This window comes from Triturus cristatus, chromosome 7, assembly GCF_964204655.1.
Source record: "Triturus cristatus chromosome 7, aTriCri1.1, whole genome shotgun sequence".
In the NCBI taxonomy this organism is placed as follows: Eukaryota; Metazoa; Chordata; class Amphibia; order Caudata; family Salamandridae; genus Triturus; species Triturus cristatus.
This window is the reverse complement of record NC_140590.1, coordinates 1,604,284,797-1,604,301,783: the sequence shown is the minus strand read 5'-3', so window position 1 is coordinate 1,604,301,783 and position 16,987 is coordinate 1,604,284,797. Positions and strand designations below refer to the sequence as shown.

The window sequence follows — 16,987 nt, the reverse complement described above, 5'->3', positions numbered from 1 at the left end:
GCTTTCAAATTTACTGACATCAGGATTTTCCCTGCAATATCAATTGATTGCTGCATATACTCGCCTTCCTTCCCCAGTCATTTAAGCCATTTCCTATCTTGAGCAACCAGATCGTCCTGTTGTATCTCAATTAATATGGCGTACAGTGCCCTTATCCTTGCCCTTCTTCTGATTGCCTCTACTATCGGGGCCGTTGTTAGGCCCTCCTGAATATGGTGTTTAAATAAAAAGTCCCTAATTTGTAGATATTTGAAGAATTCGTTTTGTTGAAGTCCATACCTATCAACTAACCCTAGAAATGAAGCTAATATCCCCCTCAAATAAATCTCCTAATTGTCTAATCCCCTTAGCCCTCCAACTCTGCATCCTAAAATCCCAAAATATAGCGGGGAATATAGATGTTGAATTTAACGGAGTATAATAACTCATCCGTGGAATGTCTACATTTTTTTGTACCGATTTCCAAACCCTGTATGCTGCGAGCACTACCTTAAATCGTGTTTTTTTTTAAATAACTTGGTTCATAAAACTTAACTAAAGAGTTTCTAGCTTCTGCCCCTAACAACATCTGATATACTGACGGTGCTTCCGCTATTTCCACATCATAGCGACCATCCTCCCCTATCGTGAGGTAGCATTATAAATTTAAACGCCCGCCTCGCTTTCCTTTGTCCCCATATAAACCTATCACATATAGATTGCACCCTCTGCAATTGCATTTTAGTTAATTTTAGCAGTACCGCCCTAAACAAATATAAAATTTTAGGAAGGATAGTCATCTTGAGCACGTTGCATCTCCCCACCAGCCTAAGGTGCAAGCACTCAAGCCGATCCAACTGCTGTTTAATCCCACAGACTATACTGCCCCAGTTCACCTCTATCAAATCCTGCAAGGACATTCTAACTTTAATACCTGGATAGCTGGCTTCGTCAGTTACCCGCGCATCTCCCGGACATGCCGTTTTAGTACATACAGGGGCCGATTCCAATCCTGGAAAAAGGCTGTACAAATCGTTGTATGGAGCGTTTTTCCCATACAACTCGTACCCGGTAAACTTTTCTTACAACCTAGGAAGTACGATTCGTACAGAAAGCCTCTTTCCATACAAATCGTACAAAAGACCATACAGCTAAAATAAACCAACGATTCTGATCCGGAACAGCTTGCACGCAACGTCTGTATGTATTTAAGCAGCGGTTTCCAGCCCAGCAAGTACGATTCGTCCCTACGGTACTCCGTACGGTGCCTTTCTTACGGGAGCCAAAAACATCTGTAAAAGCAGAGTCCCCAGGGGTACGAGTCGTACAGGCATACACCCCTGTGCGTCGTGTATGTACGGTGCGTACCCCAACATCGCGTACCCCAACATTGTGTATGTACTGTGCGTTCCCCCAACATCGCGTACCCCAACATCACGTACCCCAACATCACATACCCCAACATCGCGTATGTACTGTGCGTACCCCCAACATCGCGTACCCCAACATCGCATACCCCAACATCGCATACCCCAACATCGCATACCCCAACATCGCGTATGTACGCACCGTACATACGCGATGTTGGGGTACGTGATGTTGGGGTACGCGATGTTGGGGTACGCAATGTTGGGGGTACGCACAGTACATACGCTATGTTGGGGGTACACACAGTACATACGCGATGTTGGGGTACGCACCGTACATACACAACGCACGGGGGTGTATGCCCGTACGACTCGTACCCACGTACGACTCGCACCCCGGGAACAACTTTTCCCGGGATACGAGTCGTACAAAGTTCGCTCCGTAGCGGGGTAATGGCATTCCCCGTGTACGGGACGTTTTCCGTACAAATCGTAAATCGGAAAGCCGGTCCGGATCGTACTAGTACGGCTGGACTGCATTTTTACAATTTGTACGGAAAAGTGTCCGGGTCCGTCTGGTGCAACTTTTCCCGATCCGATTTGTAAGGATCGGGGTGATCCGTACAAATCGGATCGGGAAAAGTTGTATTTTTCCCGTACGAATCGTACTTCACGGGTCGAACGGGACTTGTACGATTTGTATGGAAAAATTTACCGATACGAGTCGGACGGGAAAAAAAGATACAGGATCGGAATCGGCCCCACAATGTGTGTTTTTGTAGAGTTTCATTTGTACTCTGAGACCACACCAAATTTTTCAGCCAATCTTTCTATCTCTATTATTGCATGCGCTGGGTCTGAAGAGGCAACTTCTATGTCATCTGCGTCAGCTAAAACCCGCAGCTGATACTGCTCACAACTCATAGACATAATACGCTCGCTCTGTTCCAACATAACCAAAAATGGATTGATATATAAAGCGAACAACAGCGGAGAGCATGGACATCCCTGTCTTGTCCCCCTGCTGATATAAACTTGCTTTGATTCCCTGCCCACACAAATTCTAGCTCGTGGTGACTTATACATACTTTGTAGAGCTCAAATATACCCCTGCCCGAACCCTGTCTTCCGCATAGTAGCCCATAAAAATGACCAGGGGACGCGGTCAAGTGCTTTTTCTGTGTCGAGAAAAATCACCCCAAACCTACTTTGATATACAGTAGCATAGTCTATAAGAGTAGTCACTCTATTGATGTGGTTAACCGTACTCCTGCCAGGTATAAATCAGTGTTTAAATATAGATACCAAGGGTGTAATTGCTCGCACCAACCTAGTAGCAAGTATTTTTGCGTATATTTTACCATCTGCATTTAACAGGGAGATTGGTCTGTATGCTCCTGGCAGATTCGAGGGCTTATCTTTCTTTTTAAACACCACTATATTAGCCTCATCCCGTGATGGAGGCGGATTCCCGGCTTGAGCCTCTTGGAAAGTAATCAACATATCTGTTTTCAAAACTTGAAAAAGCGATTGATAAAGCTCAAGTGGTAGCTTGTCTGGTCCTGCTGCTTTACCACTCGCCAATTACCCTATTGCTTCCTCCAGAGTAATCGTCGCATCCAATAACTCCTGTCCTTATTGACTTAGCCTAGTTAAATCCAATTGTAGGCAAAAGCTCTCTATCTCCTGCTCATTAGAATCTCCCTGTGTATACAATTCTTGATAAAAATCATAAAATACCTCCAGCATGCCCTCCATGGTTTCAACCGAGTTCCCAGACACTTCCAACATAGCCAGTATTTTCTGAGATGATTGCCTTACTCTTAGCCTTTGTGCCAGACATTGTCTTGTAGCTTCCCCATATTCGTATCCAGCTTGTTTATACAGCTTATATTGATGGCCAATTTCCTTACACCATATCGCGTTTATTTTAGCTTTTCAACATGCGATCTTAGTTTGTATTTCCATAATTTCTTGTCCCAGCCTAAGCACCTGTATCAACTCCTGCTCCACATCCCTTAAATCCCCCAGAAACTGCTGTATCAAAGTTTGACCTTGCTTCTGCTTAGCCAATCCAAAACTAAGTGCTTCCCCACATACTCCCGCATTGAAAGCATCCCATACTATAGGAATAGAGGCAGATCCCCTATCAACCTCCATAAATTGCTGAGCCCAGGTAAGCATATGATCAATAAATGCTTCATCCATTATTAATTTCCTATTGAACGTAAACGCCCTAACTACCTTCGCCTGACTAAAGCTATACACATCTAATAATAGTGGGCCGTGATCTGCCGTTATCCTAAGCCATACCTGCATTTTTGCTCCAGCAATGAGTACCATAGGCATGAAAATATAATCTAATCTCACTAATTTATGATGGGGATATGAATAAAAGGTGTAGCCTGGATCAGAATTGTTTAAAGTCGTCCACACATCTACTAATCCATGATCCTTCAACAACTGCCTTAACGCTCTAAAAACCTTGGGTTTCCGACCCAAATATTTATCATAATTATCGTCTAACACATGTCCATCGAAATGGATTTTGAAGTCCCCACACAATATCAAGGGGGTATCCCACAGAGCGAATTCTACATTTAAAGTCTCTAATATAGCAGCTTCATCAAAATTTGACCCATATACTGTACAAATTGTCAGTTTAGTACCTCCCATGATACACTCCACAAATGCACATCTTCCATAGATGTCTGTCATTTTCCTTCCAGTCCCACAGATCCCGCCTTGTACCAGAATACCAACCCCCCTGCTAGTAACAGTCTGCCGGGTTGCTGCCAAAAGCGTATATCCCAGCTCTTCTAACACCCTGCGCTTAACCCAAGGTAAATACGTCTCTTGAATACACAAGATATTGGGTTTCATTAAGCACAGATCTGCAGCTACCCGTCGCCTCTTGTTAATATTTAAGCCACGTACATTAAATGAACATATACACACCCCTCTAACAGCCATTTTGCCCAATATATCTTCCCGATGTGGCTAACTCCCGCTGATCTTTTCTTCACAGAATTGTATATTGTTGATATTGGGCAATATGACTTTGCTATGGATTGTTTTTTTTATTTTTAATACCCCCCACTGCCTACCCATCATTCCCTGTATCCCACCCCAATGTCCCCACTCAACACCCTCGTGCCCCCCACTGACCCTTCTCCCACCCTCCACCCTTTCCCTTCAACATAGGCAAAAGGGCCAATGGCCCTTGTGATGGAAGGTGAGTATACCACCCTGTGTTCACCCATCCCACCAACATATTCCTGGCTGAATTATAGTTAACACAAAATATTTGCTACCTTATATGGAGACACTGACTACGCTACCTTGACATTAAATTTGAAAACAATACCTCTTCCCGTCTCCTTATATCATTACTTTACAGCCAGAAAAAAAACACTTGTTTCCATTACCCAGGATCTGTTCAAAGAGACATCAAATAGTCTTTAGCTTGGACCTCTGAGATAAAAGATCGTGTTTGCCCCTTACAGAGAACTTTGAGTTTGGCAAGATTTACAAAAAAGCTTGTGCTCCCTTTTCCTGAAAGGGAATAATTAATTGATGCAGCTGCCACCTTTTCTCGACCATATAGAGACAATAATCAGGTCAGACAAAAAATTGCAATCCCTTCCCCAACCTCTTCTTATCAGGTTGTGCCAAGTCATATACAGCCTGCCGTGCCAAAATATTATTCAATGAGCTCAGGATCGCCGGTGGTCTCTGTTCAGGTTGTCCTCCTTTCACAACTCATTGCTTAAATGGAAACCTATGTGCCCTTTGCACTTTCGCAGTCCAATTCCACTCCTTCAGTTCTGGGAAAACCTCTTAAATAATTCAAGCACAAATTTACGTACGTCCTGCCCCTCATCTCCCTCAGGCAATCAGGCATATTCTAAGGTTGTTTCTACAAAGCCTGTTCTCCAAATCCACAAGCTTGATCTGTATATCTTCTTTATGGGCTTTGATAGCTTCTGTAGCCCCCTTCTGTGCCTCCATTTGATCTTCCAACGCGGAGATTTGTGTCTCAGCTTCAGCCATTCTCTCTGTGAATTCATTGCATGTTTTGGCCATCCTTCTAACTGTGTTTTGGAGCTTACGACAGGCCATGTGAGTTTTTAAATTCTCCGTCCGTGTCTCCACCCTGTGATCTAGCCTACATCTATAGATTGATTCCAGGGAGATTTCATCATCTGGTTTTTCTGTTGTCCCACCCGCGGCTTGGTCAAAAAGATTGGCACCTTCAGGGGTCATTTCACCTGACAAGGAGAAATCCCACGGCAAATTCTTTGCTGCTTCTTGCCCCACCCCTCTTTCCTTAGTTGGTATTTTCTTACGCACAGTGAGCACCTCTGAGTTTTCATCCTCCAAATTTGTGCCATTCGGATCGCTGCCAACGCTCATTACTGACCCCTCCAGAGAGCCTGATTTATGACCTATTTCGCCATCATCATCTGACATATCCGAAGGTTCAGAAAGGGAAAAAAACTTCTCCCCTGAATCGCCTTCCTTGCTAATTCCGTCAATGCCACCAGCGATTACTCCAGACTCTGATTCTATTAATTCCGGCACTTCATTATCCTCATGAAGCCCTATTGTCCTCACATTGTCCCCAGCGTCTGCAGCTGATTCACCTATAGCAGCAACACTATCCATAACGCCACGTTCGGACTCCGTTAAGCTCTGCATAGTGTCCTTTTCCGACAATCATTCCCCTGCACAGCATCACTATCAGCATTACTAATTCCTCTGCCTCCTTCTTCCTTCAGTGCTATCTCAAACACATGCAAAGTTAACTGTTTTTTTCTGGTTGCCGCCTGAAATATCTGGGGCATTTTTTTAATCGCTGTTCATTGCTTACCTCCTTGCATAGAATTTTCCATACCCCCTTCTGCTCCTTCTAGCACAGCTCTAGCACTGTGCCCCGCAATCGCTGCTCTAGTCCCAGCCACAACTTCAGTGGTAACTCTAGTTTTTCCGCCGCGAGTTGCTTTGGGAGACGTATCCGGTATGATGTGAGGACACAACCCACCGAGGCTACCCCGTAATGCAGGGACTCTTTTGGATATCAGAAGAATAGGTTCCGTGTAGTGTCAGTAGTTTATACATATGCTGACTTGAACCTTTGGTGAGACAAATCCGTGGACCTTCGGGCTCGTATGTTGGATGCCAATTTTACAATTTGGAATAACCATTTGGAACGAACTTTGATTTTGAACACTGATGAAATTGGAATAATTTGTGAGAAAATCTGTGGACCTTCGGGCTCGATTATGGGACTCATCTTTTTCGATTTTGAATAGTTATTTGGAAGGAACCTTGTTTTGGAATACTGATGAAAATTTGGAGATAAACTGTTTGATACTACTTTGAAGCCCTGAGGAAGTCGTCGGGTTTACAACCCATATGCGACGAAACGTGTTGGTGTAAGGGAATGGAAGGATTTGAACAATTAAAAGACTGGACAAGCCCAAGAACACGAGAATTCTTTTTGTTCTTTTATATGACCGTACTATCAAATTTATATAATTTGCGTGTGCTTCAGAAACTGTTACCTGCTTTGGGAGGCATATCAAACCACAACAGTTGTTATGCCTGCTACGACTGTTAGGACTATCTGTCGGCACCCAGGTCACTTACTACAGAAAGCGAGAAGCAGTATGCACCCCTGCTTAGCCTCACCGACCTCACCACTCCAAAACTCCTCCAGGCTCCTCGCTGCTCCGCGCTGCTACCACCAGCGCTGCCAATATCAGACCCCTGCCGGTTCCTCCTCCACCATCACAGGCGCATTTATGCTTGGCCCCTCTCGCACTCTCACGCACTCACCAACGGGGGTCAAAAAATGTAGACCGTCCTTAGCTCAGCTGCTCTCTCCACTTTCAGAGCCACCGCCACTGCCACCGCATCACACCGGCACGCCGATTCCTCCGCTGCCGCACCCAGTACCTTGCTGCTATCCTATGCCTCTCCACTCCAATCTCCGACCGCCACAGGTGCACACAACAGGTGAGCGTGCCTTGGCCTGGCACGAGGAAACGTTTCCAGCGTATCTACAGATTTCCGCGTTTTTAGGATGCTTCCCAGAGCGTTCTTAATGCTTTTTTTTGTTCTTTTATAGATTCAATTTATACTTCTTTTCTGACTCGTAGCTGCTCCAACTTCTCAACCCCAATTCAAAAGAAAAGACAGAAGGTGGGTGAACACCACAGGAGACGTTCACACACACTTCCAGCCAGTGGACACCATCTTGCCAATAATATTTAATTCATATGTTCAATAAAGTCAACCACCGTAAAGCAGACCATAATGTAAGTGATCAAGCACCAATGGTAACCTGTGAGTTACCTAAACCCTGCCATCTCTGATGGATATCGAGGAAAGCTGTACTTCTAATGCAGAACAAATGACTGCTACCACAGGCAGTGGCAGCTGAGCTCTTAGAGCTAGTGAGAGAAAACCTGTATTATCACAAGTAGCAATTAGGTAGCACAACAGAGTTCCTATTTTGTTGTGGTTTTATTAGTGCTAAGAGATTCATTCTGTTTATATGTAACATCCTTTGACGAATGATTAACAAATTGAAGAAAAAAATATATTTCTGCTAGATACTTTTAACTGCAGATTCCTCACCTTTTGAATATTCCTGAGGCATGGAACTGGAAATGGATCTTTTTTCGTGGTACCTCTGCATGCTGGAAGGTGGTGCTGGGTGGCTCTGCGATGATGCCGTTCCACTCTGGCAGTGATGTGGAAGGCCTATAAGGGCACTATTCCCGCGCACTGATGTCAGTTCCATTTTCCGCACCTCAAAATGTGTATCAGGAGCTACTCCAGTCTCTCAGAGACTGCTTTTTGTCAGCTATTTTTCAGAATTTCCAACAGTGTGCAGGGATGTCATGAGTGTCCCCTCCTGTGTGTATGCTTAAGCGCCTGCATAAGTGCCATCCTGCTGCCACTAAGCAAGAATCTGAGAGCTTGCATTTAAATGTCAAAAGGTCCAAGGAAATACATTTTTTACCCTGCATTCAGGGCTGAATGTGAACCATTACACTACTTCAAGATAAACAACTTTTAACTATCATGCCTTTGTGATGCCGACTTGCCAACATTTAAATTTCATGTGAGGGAGCCCACACCAACCTCTGTCTGGGAGAGAAATACCTGTAAAGATTGTGCTATAAAAAATGCTCAAAAAACACATTTTAAGTTTCTCTTCAACAAAATAACTTTCATGGGCATTATTCTCTTTTGTTTTGTTTTCTCACCTCCCTTCCATTGGGACTTTTCTGTTTCTGGTAATTTTCATTGTGCTCTGTGATGCTGTTCACTGTTAGTTTTCCCTTCCATTTTCAGTTCACTACACAGTCTTTATTTGTTTCATGCATGTGTCCTTACAAGCAGTATAACACCACAATAATGTTTACTTCACATGTTCAATAAAGTTTATGTACATTGTAAACACAGGCACTATTTTTAAATGTAGCTATTTTACATGTAATGTATGTAAACATGTTGAACAGTGTAGGAAAGTAGGATTTGCTTTCATGGTTACCTCCACTTTTTGCTGGTATCTGTATGTTTTTTTTGACTAGTCGGACAGTGATCACGCTAATCAGGACCCCAGTCACTGTGCTTCCTCCCTAAACTTGTCATGTTAAGTACTTCTGTACCTCCACAATTGGCTACTGGTGTACCCCTGTAAGTCCCAAGAAATGGTACCAAGGTACCCAGGGCTTTGGTACCCCAGGGTCTCCCATGGGCTGCAACATGTATTGTGCTACCTATGAGAGGCCACTCAAACTATGAATACATGCCTGCCATTGCAGCCTGTGTAAGCTTGGTAGCACCACTTTCGACAGATATAAGATTCCTTATATCTGAGGTTACCGCACTTAAAATCTATAAGTCACCCTAGGCAGGCCTTTCAATCCTGAAGACAGGGTGCTGGGCTATAAGTGTGAGGGTGTCCCTGCATGAGCAGGACACCTCTACAAATCCTGGAGTCAATTCTCCAGGCTTTGTAAGTACAGTCAGCCATTTTTTATACATATAGTGGCCATCCGTCATTACACAGTGGCTAACTATATAGTGGCTGTGCTGAACCGGGGCATGTTTGGTACCAAATATGTTGGAATCATGCCCCAACACCGTTACCGGTGTTGGAGGTATGATTCCATGCTCTGGGGGGCTGCTCCGGGAAGCCCCAGTACTCCCGATAACAGCCTTTCAGTGTCTGCTAGCAAGCTAGTGCTGCTGCCGACCACAGAAACAATTCTGCCATCCTGCTGCTGAGCTGAGCTCGAGCAGGGGAAGGTAGAACAATAGGTTTCCTGTCACAGGGAGGTGTGACCACCTGTCACACATGAAAAAAACAAAGTTAAAGGGTTTCGTAGGGTTCAAGGAAGAATGACGCTCAAGCGTGTGCAATATGGGTATCACTGGCGTTGAATATGTACGGTGCTGAACAGGTCAGGGGTAACAAACCCAAAGAAAAAGCCCCTGCAACTGAATGGGTCAAGACCCACCCAAAAGGACAGTGACTGAGGTCCTGTGCACACGTTTAGGATAAGTTCACGGTATGCCTGGTAAAGGATTACATAGAGATCAAATGTTTACAAGTTTCTGAAATAATGAGGGTCGACATCAGTGGTATCAAAAGAAAGAATTCTTTATGTATGTGACTTCCGAACAGTACAGTTTGTAAACAGAACAGCCGACACGTGTTTCGTCACACCGTGTAAGGATATGACTCTTCAGGGCTGAGAAGGACATAAAACAAAAAATAAGTAAATAAAAGTAAAATTATAAGGAGTCCATAGGTCATAATCATGGGCTGAAAAAGATTCACTGTAAGATCAAAATAAAATAAAATAAGAGGAAGTAAAATGTAGATAAAAGGGAAAATAACAGGATCCCAAATGTTGCGGATGATATAGGTGATTAGCTGTTTGAAAGGTGATAAGAAAAGAGCCCAATGCGTGTTAGGGTCACCGTGTAGGAAGAAAGAATTATATATTCTAACGGACAGGATATAAGAGTGTGAAAGCTATAAAAGACAAATGTGTGTAAACAGGAGAGACCATTAGAACCCAAATGTTGTAGATGATGCTTTGCTATTTGAAAGGAGAAAAGAAAACAAACTAATGCGTGTTAGGGACATTGTGCGGGAAGAAAATATTCTAACGGACAAGATATACGTCCGTGAAAGGGATAAAAGAAAGTCCAAAATGGGTGTAAAGAGGAGCAAGAGAAAGGTAAATTTAGAGCCATAAACGTAGTTGATATAAGCATTACAAAGAATGTGAAAAATATAATAGAATGTATGAAGAGAGAAACGTTACAAGTGGAAGACAGTGTGATAATATTTCACATGAAAACAGTCAAGATTGAAGGTGAAATACGGTCAAGAGCATCGATCTAGTGAATGCGTCATGCTCTGAATGAGGATTAGGAAATGAATAAATAACGCAATGGTCACAAAGTAATCAAGAATAAAACAGTAATAAAGCATGCACATGATGTACTGTACTATTAACCAAATCGCGTCAGTCGCATGACAAAGCATCCAATATCACATAAATGGCAACAGGTTAAATAATGCAAGTCTGAGAAAATCAGTGACAGGGTCTAGAGAAAAAGTCAAAACGAAAAGTAAAATTGCAAAGGGAGAGAAAAGTCTATATATCAACATAATCTACACATTAGATCTAAGCACTAGTAGATGAAAATGGCAAAAGTTGTTATCCTACAGGTTGAAATGTGCAAAAACGAATATATTGTAAGAACGAAAACAGGACCATGGATGAGAAAGCAGACGGTAGAGCGCAGTTACCTGTTGGTGAAAGGAAAATAGAAACGGGTCAGTCCAATCCCAAAGCAACAACTTCCAGTTTTTTACGCGAGGTACAGGCTATCAGGCGCGATACAAGGACACAGCAAAGACAGGGCACAGGAGACAAAAAACCCGTAGAGGGAAAAGGTCTGGAAAACGAACAGAACAAAAAGAAACTGAGATCTGGGAACGGAAAGAAACAACAATAAGAAACACTGATATACAAGTGGTCAATCTCTCTTCCCTACCACTCAACGACAACATGATCTCCCTCCTCAGTAAAGGCCTAAGCTTCAATCCCTACGAAGCAGGTGACCTATGCAGGTCTAAAATAGATCTCTTCAAATTCATTAGAGGTCTCAAACTTAAGAAATACTTTGAAATCATGCCCGCTCCCTTGAACAGAACCGGGCCAACCCACATCACCAGCCATATGGACTCCCAAACCATCAAAGATGTGAAAGACACACACCTACTCTTGTCTATCACCGAGACTGACGACCCCTCACACAGTCTAGAACGACTGCTACGAGACTTATACATCGATCCCTATGGAACCATCCCGAGTGGCCTAAAAAACAAATCCAAATGGACACCAACCCTCCCGGGTGGTAATGCCATTGATGTGTTTCACAACCTAGTACTTGAAGATTTGGATGAATACGAAAGGGGGCTCATGACTAAAAACCGCAAGACCAAGGAGAACCTGACCAAAGGTGAAAAAACGGCTCTCAAAACGCTCAGTGCCGAACAAAGTATCATCATGAGAGAAGCTGATAAGGGTGGGAATGTGATTGTCATGAACCGTATTGATTACCACAATGAAATCATGAGTCAACTACAAGACGAGACCTGCTATGAACATCTCAGTTACAATCCCATTGGTTCCTTGACCAGTTTCATCAACAAGAAACTCCAGACCTGGCAGGCCATGGGCCTCATTGATGAAGATGAGGCTTGTTACATGAAAATAGCCAAACCCACCTATCCATGTTTGTATACCTTACCCAAAGTCCACAAACGAGCACCTTTTCCACATGGACGCCCAATTATCTCGGGCATAGGTGGGCCCACAGAAAAACTAGCCCAGTATGTTGACCTTTTCCTCAACCCTATGGTGAAGAATCTGCCTTCCTACATACAGGACACCAAACACATTCTGGGTATCCTCGCAGATACACAGTGGCAGCCCGACATGATCATGGCCACACTGGATGTGGTCTCTCTCTACACATCCATTAAACCTGACCTGGGACTGGAGGTGGTGTCCAAATCTCTACATCACGGATCGGCTACACTATGGGAACACACCAACATGGTGATCAGCATGATGGAGAACATACTCAATAACAACTATTTCTTGTACGACCACCAATGGTACAGACAAACCAAGGGAGTGACCATGGGTTCCAAGTTCTCACCTTCTTTTGCTAATCTGTACATGGGCTCCCTGGAAACAGAATGGGTATGGGGCAAGAAAGCAGCCCAATGGACTGATCACATTATCTACTGGGGAAGATACATCGATGACTGCTTGCTACTCTGGTCTGGCTCGCAAGAAAACCTGAACTCATTCTGTGAACACCTAAACTCCAACAATATGGATATGAAATTTACATGTGAATCCAGCACGACCTGGGTCTCCTTCCTTGACGTTGAACTATACGTCAAGGACAACTCTCTACACAGCAGGTTGTACCGCAAAGAAACCTCTTGTAACGCGACCTCCATGCCGATAGTGCACATCCCTTGCACCAAATACAAACTATTCCCTTTGGAGAATTCACCAGGGCCAGGAGAAATTGCAGTGAGGACACAGAATTTGAGGGCTGTCTAAATGACATGAAACACAGACTTGTCCAACGTGGATATAAACCACAAATCATTAAGAAAGCCACCAACAGAATAAACAACATCAAAAGAGAGACGACTCCGAAAGTCAAAACCTGCAAAAAGACTGACAAGCATACTGTAAGACTCATCACAGAGTACAATGCCATTAGTGCCACCATGCGTAAGAGTTTCAACAAGCACTGGGGAACTTTACTGGCTGACAAATCACTAAAAGATAACATAACTGCTCAACCCCAAATCACCTTCAAGAAAGGCAGAACGCCAAGAAATAGACTCTGTCCGACAGTTCCACACCCTACATCGGTCTCCTCTACATGGCTAACGCCCCACACTGTTGGTTTTTTCAAATGTGGATGTTGCCGAATCTGCAAATGGGCCATGAATGGCACTAAGGAATTCAGCAGTTGGAATGGCAGAAAATATGAGATCACATGTAACATCAACTGCAATTCCACCTTCGTTGTATACATCTTACAATGCACTTGCAAACTACAATACGTTGGCAGCACAATCAGATCCCTGAAAGAACGCATCAGTGAGCAAGTCAGGGCCATGCACAATGAAGATGCAAAATATCCAATGGCCTCTCACATAGCAACATGCAAGACACAGGGCCCACGCAAAAGCCTCTTTTTCTTTGGAATAGACATTAGTAGGAGCAATGCCAGAGGCGGCAACCGTGAATTGAGACTAAGGAGACAAGAGGCAACTTGGATTATGCGTCTACAGTCAGTCAAACACGGTCTGAACATCGACCATGAACTGCAATACTTCCTGGGGACCTAACGTTTTTCCCCCCTGACTTTCCTCTCCCGCTCTGTTTTTCTGTTTTCCACCTCTGTTCCCTTATTAGCATCTAAACTTGAATACATTTTGAGTTTTCTGTAACGTATATTATTAAGTTGTATTACGTATACTGTCAATTTTTATGATAACTTGGACAAGCAGGACCATGTACCTTACCATGTTACTATTACCTGTTTCACCTTTTTCACCCTTTACTCTCACTTACACAGCCTCCTCTCTTTACACCCGTTATGGTTCTTATAACCTTACATCTTAGACGCCTTACTTGGCTTTATTTCAGTCCTTTTAACCCCTTTTCTTTTACCAGCCTCTTGCTGATTCCAGATTTTTAATCAGTTACACTATAATTTTCTCTCTCATCTACTTTATTGTGTTCACACTTTTCGATCATCACCCAATCACGGCCCATCACCATCACCATGTGATTACACTTCCTCACTTCCGTTATCCCGCTCTCTATTGATCACAACCCGCTCTAGTCGCTCACGCTCTACTCACGTTTTCCGCTATTTAACTTCCGGGTTCGCATCTGACCCTGCTCCCCGTACTTTGGAGAATACGAAGGTCCCGCACCCGAGATCCTTCCAAAACCGGTAAGCGTACACCCCATAGGGCCGACGGCTTCTACCTTTGGTCGTGCCTTACCCTATTTCATGATTCATTTTGTCATTATTTACTCCCTGTAGATCATTGAAGCCATTCATACCCGTTTAGTTGGGGCTTACCGCCCTCTCTCCCCTCTCTAGGAGGTCTCACCTCCCTCCAGCTTTTGATTCTGGTCTCTCACGCCACGACCCGACCCCGTTTCTATTTTCCTTTCACCAACAGGTAACTGCGCTCTACCGTCTGCTTTCTCATCCATGGTCCTGTTTTCGGTCTTACAATATATTCGTTTTTGCACATTTCAACCTGTAGGATAACAACTTTTGCCATTTTCATCTACTAGTGCTTAGATCTAATGTGTAGATTATGTTGATATATAGACTTTTCTCTCCCTTTGCAATTTTACTTTTCGTTTTGACTTTTTCTCTAGACCCTGTCACTGATTTTCTCAGACTTGCATTATTTAACCTGTTGCCATTTATGTGATATTGGATGCTTTGTCATGCGACTGACGCGATTTGGTTAATAGTACAGTACATCATGTGCATGCTTTATTACTGTTTTATTCTTGATTACCTTGTGACCATTGCGTTATTTATTCATTTCCTAATCCTCATTCAGAGCATGACGCATTCACTGGATCGATGCTCTTGACCGTATTTCACCTTTAATCTTGACTGTTTTCATGTGAAATATTATCACACTGTCTTCCACTTGTAACGTTTCTCTCTTCATACATTCTATTATATTTTTCACATTCTTTGTAATGCTTATATCAACTACGTTTATGGCTCTAAATTTACCTTTCTCTTACTCCTCTTTACACCCATTTTGGACTTTCTTTTATCGCTTTCACGGACGTATATCTTGTCCGTTAGAATATTTTCTTCCCGCACAATGTCCCTAACACGCATTAGTTTGTTTTCTTTTCTCCTTTCAAATATCAAAGCATCATCTACAACATTTGGGTTCTAATGGTCTCTCCTGTTTACACACATTTGTCTTTTATTGCTTTCACGTTCTTATATCCTGTCCGTTAGAATATATAATTCTTTCTTCCTACACGGTGACCCTAACACGCATTGGGCTTTTTTCTTATCACCTTTCAAACAGCTAATCACCTATATCATCCGCAACATTTGGGATCTAATGGTTTCTCCTGTTATTTTCCCTTTTATCTACATTTTACTTCCTCTTATTTTATTTTATTTTGATCTTACAGTGAATCTTTTTCAGCCCGTGATTATGACCTATGGACTCCTTATAATTTTACTTTTATTTACTTATTTTTTGTTTTATGTCCTTCTCAGCCCTGAAGAGTCATATCCTTACACGGTGTGACGAAACACGTGTCGGCTGTTCTGTTTACAAACTGTACTGGTCGGAAGTCACATACATAAAGAATTCTTTCTTTTGATACCACTAATGTCGACCCTCATTATTTCAGAAACTTGTAAACATTTGATCTCTATGTAATCCTTTACCAGGCATACCGTGAACTTATCCTAAACGTGTGCACAGGACCTCAGTCACTACCTGTCAGACATGACTTTCTGTATTAGGCTGGGGTGGGGCACTTGCCAGCGCCACCAGACTTCTTTGAGGGGAACATTTGGCGCACTCCTTGCATTCTTCGGTTTGAGCCAGTTCACACAGCCCTTGGCTCCCACTTTGGTGCAAAACTGGACAAAGGACATGGGAGTATCCTCCACTCTGTCCAGCCCCTCCTCCGGGAGGGACCCCTGGGTCGTCCTAACCCCTTACTTAGGCTATATAAGGGCTTACATGTGGGTGGGTCTTCAGATTCATCGTGGGACAAGACTCAAGCCTGCAACCCTGTCACTCTTTGACCGTCTGGACCCTTGAACTTGGCTGGACTTCACCTGGAACCACGACTGCACCAAGGAAGACTCGTGCTGCTCCTGGTCTCGCTGTTCTGCAAGTCTTTTTCATCTGTGTCTGTGCTTCTCCCAGGTTCCTCTCCAGGCCTGTGGGCATCAAACATAGCCAAAGGAATCTCCCTTGTAGTGAAGGAGTCACTCCCCTTCATCTGAATGCACTGCAACTAAGCGGACCGGTCTGCTGCTCTTGACATCCCATGGACTTCGAAAAGCTCAGCAGCACAGGTAGTGGTTCTGGAACTTCCTTTGAGGCCTGACCTGTCCTCTCAGCAGTTTTGAGGCCAGTCTCCCTCATCGGAACTTCTGGAACCGAACCCCTGTGCACTGCATCAACTTGCTGTTGCCAAGCCTTGTTGGCTCTGCACTCTGGAAAGCTGCACTCCAGAGATCTTTGGCTACAAGAAGCTCCAGCCTCCAGCAACTCTTCCTAACAAGATTTTCGTCCTCACCACATCCTCTGCACTGTGGGCCTTCATCCTTGGTGAGCTGCTCGAGGTGCTCTTGTGACTTCTGTGCCTTTGGCCTGTTTGTCCTCTCGGTGACCCCCCCTGCTTGCTCGGGGGCCTGCTCTGACTCTCCTGCACTTGGTGGGTGTCTTGAACCTTGTTGGGTTCAATGTTGCTCCTTCA

General features: G+C 43.8%; 1 protein-coding gene across 1 annotated transcript in view; it reads left to right on the top strand.

The window, feature by feature from the left end:
- The window catches only part of SYCP2 (synaptonemal complex protein 2), a 4,998,961-nt gene that overhangs the window by 963,692 nt on the left and 4,018,282 nt on the right, over nt 1-16,987 (top strand). The window lies entirely within an intron of this gene.